The sequence below is a fragment of the Lucilia cuprina genome, chromosome 3 (genome assembly GCF_022045245.1).
Source record: "Lucilia cuprina isolate Lc7/37 chromosome 3, ASM2204524v1, whole genome shotgun sequence".
NCBI lineage: Eukaryota > Metazoa > Arthropoda > Insecta > Diptera > Calliphoridae > Lucilia > Lucilia cuprina.
This window is the reverse complement of record NC_060951.1, coordinates 8,844,054-8,854,168: the sequence shown is the minus strand read 5'-3', so window position 1 is coordinate 8,854,168 and position 10,115 is coordinate 8,844,054.

The following is a 10,115-nucleotide window of genomic DNA, read 5'->3' as shown; positions in this document are numbered from 1 at the left end:
TCTAGTCTATAGTCTAGTCTATTGTCTAGTCTATAGTCTAGTCTATTGTCTAGTCTATAGTCTAGTCTATAGTCTAGTCTATAGTATAGTATATAGTATAGTCTGCAGTCTAGTCTATAGTCTAGTCTATAGTCTAGTCTACAGTCTAGCCTACAGTCTAGTCTATAGTCTAGTCTATAGTCAAGTCTAAAGTTTATTCTATAGTCTAATCTATAGTTTAGTCTAAAGTCTAGTCTATAGTCTAGTCTACATTCTATTTTATAATCTAATCTACATTCTATTCTATAATCTAGTCTACATTCTAGTCTATAATCTAGTCTGCAGTCTAGTCTATAGTCTAGTCTAAAGTCTAGTCTATAGTCTAGTCTATAGTATAGTCTATAGTCTAGTCTAAAGTCTAGTTTATAGTCTAGTCTATAGTCTAGTCTATAGTCTAGTCTATAGTCTAGTCTATAGTCTAGTCTATAGTCTAGTCTATAGTCTAGTCAATAATCTAGTCTGCAGTCTAGTCTATAGTCTAGTCTAAAGTCTAGTCTATAGTCTAGTCTATAGTATAGTCTATAGTCTAGTCTAAAGTCTAGTTTATAGTCTAGTCAATAGTCTAGTCTGTAGTCTAGCCTACAGTCTAGTCTATAGTCTAGTCTATAGTCAAGTCTAAAGTTTATTCTATAGTCTAATCTATAGTTTAGTCTAAAGTCTAGTCTATAGTCTAGTCTACATTCTATTTTATAATCTAATCTACATTCTATTCTATAATCTAGTCTACATTCTAGTCTATAATCTAGTCTAAAGTCTAGTTTATAGTCTAGTCTATAGTCTAGTCTATAGTCTAGTCTATAGTATAGTCTATAGTCTAGTCTAAAGTCTAGTTTATAGTCTAGTCTATAGTCTAGTCTATAGTCTAGTCTATAGTCTAGTCTATAGTCTAGTCAATAGTCTAGTCTGTAGTCTAGTCTGTAGTCTGGTCTATAGTCTAGTCTATAGTCTAGTCTATAGTCTAATCTATAGTCTAATCAATAGTCTAGTCAATAGTCTAGTCTATAGTTTAGTCTATAGTCTAGTCTATAGTCTAGTTTATAGTCTAGTCTATAGTCTAGTCTATAGTCTAGTTTATAGTTTAGTCTATAGTTTAAACTATAGTCTAGTCTATAGTCTAGTCTATAGTTTAGTCTATAGTCTAGTTTATAGTCTAGTCTTAGCTGTAGTCTAGTTTAGTCTATAGTCTTACGTATAGTCTCGTCTATAGTCTCGTTCATTGTTTACACGATAGTCCACTACACTAATGTCTGGTCCAAAATCTAGTCTATAGTCTACTCTATCATTTTGACTATAGTCTGTGCTAGTGTATTTTAAGGTATTTACTTTGGTCTTGTTTATAGGTACTGTCTGGTCTATAGTCAGGATTTAAGTCTGGTTTGTATTCTGCATTCTATTTTGATCTAATCTTTAGTCTATGTGATCTGCAGTCTCTTTTTTTCAAACTTATCTATATCTAGTTTTAAGAAGTATAGTTTACTATATCAATTCTAGAATATATTATACATTTTGGTCTATAATTTTGTCTGTATGTGTCTGGTCTATAAGTCTATAAGTTTCTTCTACGATCTAGTCTAAAACTAACTAGATTCTAAAACTGAAGTTGAGTGTATTGCCTTGTCTTTTATTTTGCCTATATTAAGGGCTTTAATCTTGCCAATATATAGGTTTCCATTATAGTCTATAATCTGCCCTCTACAACTATTGCATTATGCATGAGATTTTAGTCAGTTGCTTTTATTCATTGAATTTTCAATATCTTATTATTTTTGACCAATATTTTCATATTTTCTTTAATACAACATTAAATATATTACATCATGTTTAAAGTAATTACATGCTATTTTCTAATTTTAAAAATTGTTGCCATAAAAAAATAATATTATTCCCTCAATTGAGTAGCAGTATGAGTCATGCTGTTAATGGTGCAAAACTATATATGTATGTGGCTTAAAAAAAAAAAAAAAAACAAAGAAAATTTATGATTATTTTTAATAATTTTGCAAATATATTTTTGCGTTTATTTTTATGTAAATTTTCTTAATAACACAACACTTTTCACTGAATTAATATTTAATAGCAACAAACAATATGAAAACAAAAATCATCATCATCAACGAAATAAAATTTTAATAAATGTGTGAAATTTTCACATCATTTAATAAAAAAAAAAATTTTAGACAACAATAGGATGGATGGTATCATGAATAGTGGAATAAGTTTGAAAATAAAAAAATTTAAAAAATAAAAACGAAATGCGCCATGTTTGCATGTAAAAATATCATTTATAGCAAAAAAAAATTCAATTGAAAAAAATGTCGGCAAAAAAACAGCGTTGTTGTCTAAAGCAATTGTACTTTTTATACCCTACACCACTATAGTGGGGAGGGTATTATACGTTTGTGCTGATGTTTGTAACATACAAAAATATTGGTCCAATACCCACCTTAAAGTATACCGATCGATTCAGAATCATTTTTTGAGTCGATTAAGACATGTCCGTCCGTCCGTCTGTCCGGCTGGCTGGCTGTACATGGACAGCCAAGGTACAGGCCGCAATTTTCAAGATAATTTGATAAAATTTGGACCAAGCATGTTTTTTGGCACAAGGACGAAGCCTATTGAAAATGGTTGAAATCGGTCCATTGTTTCACGTAGCCCGCATACAACCGTACTTCCCGATTTGAACTTTTTATGCTATAATTACGTCAAATATTCTGCTATCTCTCTAAAAATTGGCACAAATAAGTTTTATATAAGTATAAATGATACTGCAGATTTTCGTAAGGATCGGCCTATATTTGACCCTAGCCCCCATACAAACCCCCCTTCAAAAAATGACTTAAACGTCTAAAATTGACTTGTTACCATTTGTATCGCAATGAAACTCAACAAAACTAACTGTTATTTAGAAATATATCCTTTTCCCAAATTTACCGAGGATCGGCCCATATTTGACCTATATAAAGCCTCATTTAGAAATTTTAGTCTTTTATCAATAAATGGCTTAAATATTTTGGAATTATGGTAATATTCAACATAAAAGTTTCTTTACAAAAAATAAAAATTTTATAAAAGTAAAAATTGTAAAAATATACTCATGGTGTAGGGTATCATATGGTCGGCCATGCCCGACTATACTTTCCTACTTGTTATAATTCAAATAAATCATTAAAAAAAAATTGTGTTAAATATCAAAACCCAAAGTCTTTAGAAAGAAAAAAAAACTAGTAAAGAAGTTTATTTTTTTTAGTTTAAAATCTATGTGTAAATTATGCAAAAATGTTTGTTTTTAAACAAAAAACTAGTCTGCCTTAATTAAACTACAAACTGGAAAATGAAACTCTTTAGACCGGATGTTAAAATGTTGCCATTAAAAAAAGTCTGTTTTTGTGACCACTTCCCTTAATTCTTTGTTGAATAACTAAATTCTATTTCATTTGTTCATTTTTGCATGTTTTTTGAAAAACTATAATCTTTTTTGTTTAACAGGAAATTAAAGTCTGTCTTTAACATAAAACTAAAAATTTATAATAATTATCTTTAATTTGTAACATATTTCTGTTACTGATACTTTCAAATAACAACCAAAACCCATAAACCAATTATTTTGTCATTTAATCTTTATTTCAACTACAAAACCTACAATTTTACTCTAAAATAGCGTTAATTTGTAAAGGACTTAAGTGTCTCCATTAAAACTATATCAAATACATAATAACTCTTAAACAAAACCAAAATAAAGTTTCTGCTTTTAAAACTACAAATTGACATTACTGCTTTACTGTTATGTTTATAATACAGAGCTGTTAACTTCTATATTAATGTAAATATGCAGCAAATCTTTAACTATCTCAATATTATTCCCAAAAAGACTTTAATTTCACCTAAAGTTACTCCCCATTTACCATCAATATTCTCTTTTGTTTCTTTATTTTAATACTTTAATAACCAACCCCCCTCCCCACACACATATAAAAAACCCTCTTAAGTACTTTTGCAAATAATCCTAAGTAACGTTAATGCTCTTTGTACTCGCCTCAATCATCATAATGATTGTAGTCATCTCCGTCATTATATTCAGTTCACAAATAAAGACTAGTAGCCAGACATATATAAAACAAAACTAAAAACAACAACAAAAACCATATAATACATTGCATTCTCTTTTTATACCCTTCACCTTCGTGAAAAGGGTATATATAAGTTTGTCATTCCGTTTGTAATTTTTATAATATAATTTTCCGACCCTATAAAGTATATATATTCTGGATCATTATAGATAGCGGAGTCGATTAAGCCATGTCCGTCTGTCTGTTGAAATCAGTTTTAAGAGGTCCCCAGATATCGGCGAGATCCGAATCTTCAATAATTCAGTTAGACATGCTTTCGAGAAGATCGCTATTTAAAATCAGCAAAATCGGTCGGCAAATAATGGAGATATGAGCAAAAATCCGAGACAATCTCTGAAAATTTCATCAAAAAAAGCCACATTTTTTTCATGCTTTGTTAAAAAAGCAACAACAACATTGGATAAAGATGTATATGTGCGTGTGGAGATGTATTTTTGTATGTTTGGATGATGTTATGTTCACACGAAGGTGATGGGTATTACAAGAACAAGGAGATAAATCAGTAATATGTTGATAATTCAGCTCATATTTGTTTGAGGGTGGTAATAGAGTTTGACGGTGGTATTACAGTACAACGGTTAATATTTCTTTCTGCTACAGTTTATATTTGTTTGTGTGTATGTTATGTGTGACATGTGTGCAGAGATACAAAATAAATAAAAACTGTTTTTTAAAACATACTTGGTGAAGGGTATATAAGATTCGGCACAGCTGAATATAGAAATATTACTTGTTTCTCTTATGTTCTTTATATTTATTATTTGCTTTTATCATAATTTGCTTTTTTTAGTTTATTTTTATCCATCAGATATTTTTTCAAGTGGAAAGATTATAAGATATATTATGTTCACAAAAAGAACTTCAAAATAAGTTCTAAAGCAGATCACTAACTGGTCTATAGTATAGACGACATGCAAGAGAAAACTTCAGTTCACTTTCTCAACCATACTATCAGATAGATAGATAGATAGATAGATAGATAGATAGATAGATAGATAGATAGATAGATAGATAGATAGATAGATAGATAGATAGATAGATAGATAGATAGATAGATAGATAGATAGATAGATAGATAGATAGATAGATAGATAGATAGATAGATAGATAGATAGATAGATAGATAGATAGATAGATAGATAGATAGATAGATAGATAGATAGATAGATAGATAGATAGATAGATAGGTAGATAGATAGATAGATAGATAGATAGATAGATAGATAGATAGATAGATAGATAGATAGATAGATAGATAGATAGATAGAAAGATAGATAGATAGATAGAAAGATCAGTACAATACTAAAGACTACTTAATACTAGAGATCTTTCTTTTCGATTTAAAATCTCTTCTGATCCAAAGATCATTCTATAGTCCCTATTACAGATCACTCTAAAGTAAATACTATACAGCACTACAGATCAAACTAACGATCACTTTTTAGTTTGGATCATTAATCATCTTTAGTTCAAATTATAGATCGGCTTATAGACGTATCTATAGTCCCGTCATACATTATTATATAATCCAGATTATAATCAAGCCAATAGAGTGATCTATGGTCAAGACTAAATATCTCTCTATAGTTAAGATTATAGAGAGATATTTAGTCAACACTATATAGAAAGCAAGACTATAGAGAGATTAAAATTCAATACTATAGAACGAAAGTAAAAACTATGGAGTGATCTACAGTCAAGACAATAGAGAGATCTACTGTCAACACTAGAGAGATCTATATTCAAGACTGTAGAAAGGTATGTAGTCAAGACTTTAGAAAGATCTATAGAGTGATCTTTGTTCGATACTATGGATAAATCTATAGTCCAGACTATAGAATGATCTATAGTTAAGACTATAGAAAAAGTTATTTTTAAGACTATAGACAGATCTATAGTCAAGACTATAGAAAGATCTATAGTCAAGACTATAGACAGATCTATAGTCAAGACTATAGACAGATCTATAGTACAGACTATAGACAGATCTATAGTCAAGACTATAGACTTATCTATAGTCAAGACTATAGACAGATCTATAGTCAAGACTATAGACAGATCTATAGTCAAGACTATAGAAAGATTTATAGTCAAGACTATAGAAAGATCTATAGTCAAGGCTATAGAAAGATCTATAGTCAAGACTATACAGAGATATAAAATCAACACTACATAGAGGGCAAGACTGTAGAGTGATTTATAGTCCAGACTATAGAAAGATCTTAATTAAAGACTATAGATAAATGTTTAGTTAAGACTATAGAGGGATCTATAGTCAAGACAATAGTAAGATCTATAGTCAAGGCTTTAGAAAGATCTTGACTAAAAAGATCTATAGTCAATCCTAAAGACAGTTATATATTCAATCCTATAGACAGATCTATAGTCAAGACTATAGAAAGATTTATAGTCAATACTATAGAGAGATATATAGTCTAGACTATAGAAAGACAGATCTTAAATCACGACTATAGATAGATCTATGGCCAGGAAACTGGCACAAAAATTATAAAGACATGTCGCTATTACGCTACTGCTGACATTTTTTAAAATTTATCTTAGAAACTTAAAAAGATATAAACATTGTACATTTTAAATTAAATAATTTTTTTTAATATTGTTTAAATAGCGGAAATCTACTATTTAAAGTTGTTATTATTTATTAAGACACTCATTTTTGCACTCACTCTATTCGCACAAATATCTGTCTGTCTGTCAGTCACTCACTTAGACACATTCTTCAAACTGACCGAAATCCGCCAAAAAAACAACTTACACTCACACACTTTTCGCTATGATTCTATTGTTATTATCTTTTTTTTTTTTTGCTACAATTCAATAAATATTATTTACATTAGTTTTTTATTGTTTAGATTTCCATTTGAAGATTTTTTTCTGTGTACTTTATACAACATAATTGAAAGCAATTGAAATTACTGTTTTTTTGTTTGTTTGCAAAAATTATTCAAAAGATAATAATGAGGGGTAGACGAGAGCAGGCGTTGAGTAAAAGTATCATATATAAAATGACGCCATCACTTTAAGCTAAAAATGTGTTTAGAATATTTAAATTCTTTTGAAAAAGTTTTGTTTAATGATTTTTTTCTTTTTATTTCTGTTTACTTTCAATAAATATGACGATTGTAAAGGGATTTATTAAGTGACATTTGTTTATTTTAATTATGGCAGACTTTTCCTCTCTAGTTATTACTCTCTCTCTGTTTTTGCTTCTTTAAGCTTTAACTGTTTCTTTTGCAAACACTACAACATGTGTTGCCAAAAAAAGTAAATATTATTGTTAAACAGAGTTGTATTTATTTACTTTTTAATACTCAGCATGCTTCATTTATAGTTAATGTATGGATTATAAGATTATTTTTCTTTGTTACTCGCCTTATAAGATTTCTTATATTTTGTTTATTATACTCCACATTTGAAGAATATAAAATTTCAAAAATAATTTGTAACTTTAATGCCCTACTGACCGTTTCATTTCATCCATATGTTTAATGAAAAATATATAGTCAAGTCAAGAATTATAGCCTTTAAAAACACATGTTGCATAAACTTATAAGTTTTTTTTCAATATTCTGTAAACTTTTCAGAAAAAAAAAATGACAAGTATATGGGCTGCTCCATAGCCTGTAAAACCACTTGTAATTAGTTTATGAAGTGTGAAAGATATTAAACAAGATAAAGATGCCATAATGTAATAAAATTTGTTAAAGTTTTATAAAAGGGGAGCTGTAGATGATGCTCAGCGTATAAATGAATCTATAGACCAGACCACCAAAATGTCTATAGACTATAGATATGTTTATAGTCAAGATAAAAGATCAGTTTTCAAACCAGATTTGTTTCTAAACCAAACTATAGCTAAGTCTATTGATCATACTACAGATCTATCTATAGCGCAGACTATAGATCAGTCTTTAGTTCAAACTATAGATCAATCTATAGTCTTAACTATAGATCAGTCTATAATCCAGACTATACATCTATCTATAGTCTAGATTATTGATCAGTCTAGACTTTAGATCAGTCTATAGTCCAGACTATATATTAGTCTATAGTATAGACTATACATCAGTCTATAGTATAGACAATAGATCAGTCTACAGTCTAAACTATAGATCAGTCTACAGTCCAGACTATACATCAGTCCATCGTCTAAACTATAAATCAGTCTATATTCTAAACTATACATCGGTCTATAGTCCAGACTATAGATCAGTCTGTTGTCTAAACTATAGATCAGTCTATAGTCTAAACTTTAGATCAGTCTATAGTCTAAAGTATAATTCAGTCTACAGTCCAGACTATAGATCAGTCTATAGTCCAGACTATAAATCAGATTAGTCTAGACTATAGATTAGACTATAGAACAGTCCATAGTCCAGAATATAGATCAGTCTATAGTTCAGACTATAAATCAGACTATAGTTAAGACTGCAGATCACTCCATAGTACAGACTACTGGTCAGTATATAGTATAGACTATAGATCAGTCTATAGTCCAGATTATGGACTATAGAACAGTCCATAGTCCAGACTATAGCTCTGTCTATAGTCCAGATTATAAATCAGTCTATAGTCCAGACTATAGATAAGTCTATAGTTCCGATTATAGATCAGTCTAAAGTCCAGACTATAGATCAATCTATAGTCCAAACTATAGATCAGAACATGGTCTAGACTATAGATCAGTCTACATTCTAGACTATAGATCATTATATAGTTCAGACTATAGATCACTCTATAGTTCACACCATAGATCAGTCTATAGTTCAGACTACAAACCAGTCTATAGATCACACTATATTCCCAATTAGAAAAAAAGTTTAAATTTCATATTGCACTTGTCGCTCCCTGCCCCGTTTATCACATGACAAATGGCGGCGGCGGCGTTGTTGGTGGTGTCATCATGCAAATAGTTGTGTCATTAAATTTGTCTTAAACTTGTGTTCAACGTAATAAATGAAGTGTTGAATTTGTTTAAATTTTAAAATATTCTACAATAAATTTTGCTTATCTTAGACTAGTTTTGTGTATTCTGTCTGTCTCTAAGTCAGTTAAATTTAAATAAATGACGTCTCAATTTTTATTTCAGAAAATTGTGTATTGTGTTATAAATTGTTTAAAGTTTTAGTTTAATTGTTTGTAGTTTTTGTAAGAAAATAAGAAAAAAAACTGTAAGTCTGTCAAGGTTATTGTTTTCAATTTATATTATTGCTAGTGTTGCATTTTCAATTAAGTTTTAATATTTAGGTTATTTGTAATTATAACTTTTTTATTTCTGTAACAAAGATTAATTGTTATTCTTTCTATATTTCTTTATCATTTTAGGTGAGTACAAATCGAAAACCCTGCCACGCATACATTTCGATAATTCTATAAATGATATGTCGCTGAATGAAGGTAAACAAGAAAAAATTTTTTAAGATCTCTTAGTATTTTTAAATTTGGACTATAGTTCAGTCTGTATTCTGGACTATAGATCAGAGTGTAGTCTGGACTATAGATCAGTCTATAGTCTGGACTATAGATCAGTTTATAGCATGCTCTATAGATCAGTCTGTAGTCTGGACTATAGATCAGTCTGTAGTCTGGACTATAGATCAGTCTATAGTGTGTAATATAGATCATTATAGTCTAGACTATGGATCAGTCTATAGCCTTGACAATAGATCAGTTTTTAGTCTTGATTATTCAGTATACAGTCTAGACTATAGATCAGTCTGTAGTCTGTACTATAGAACAGTGTGTAGTCTAGACTGTAGATCAGTCTGGACTATAGATCAGTCTATAGTCTAGACAATAGATCAGTCTACAGTCTAGACAATAGATCAGTCTATAGTCTTGACTATAGATCACGCTATAGTCTGGACTATAGATCAGTCTTTAGTCTGGTCTATAGATCAGTCTACAGTCGGGCCTATAGAACA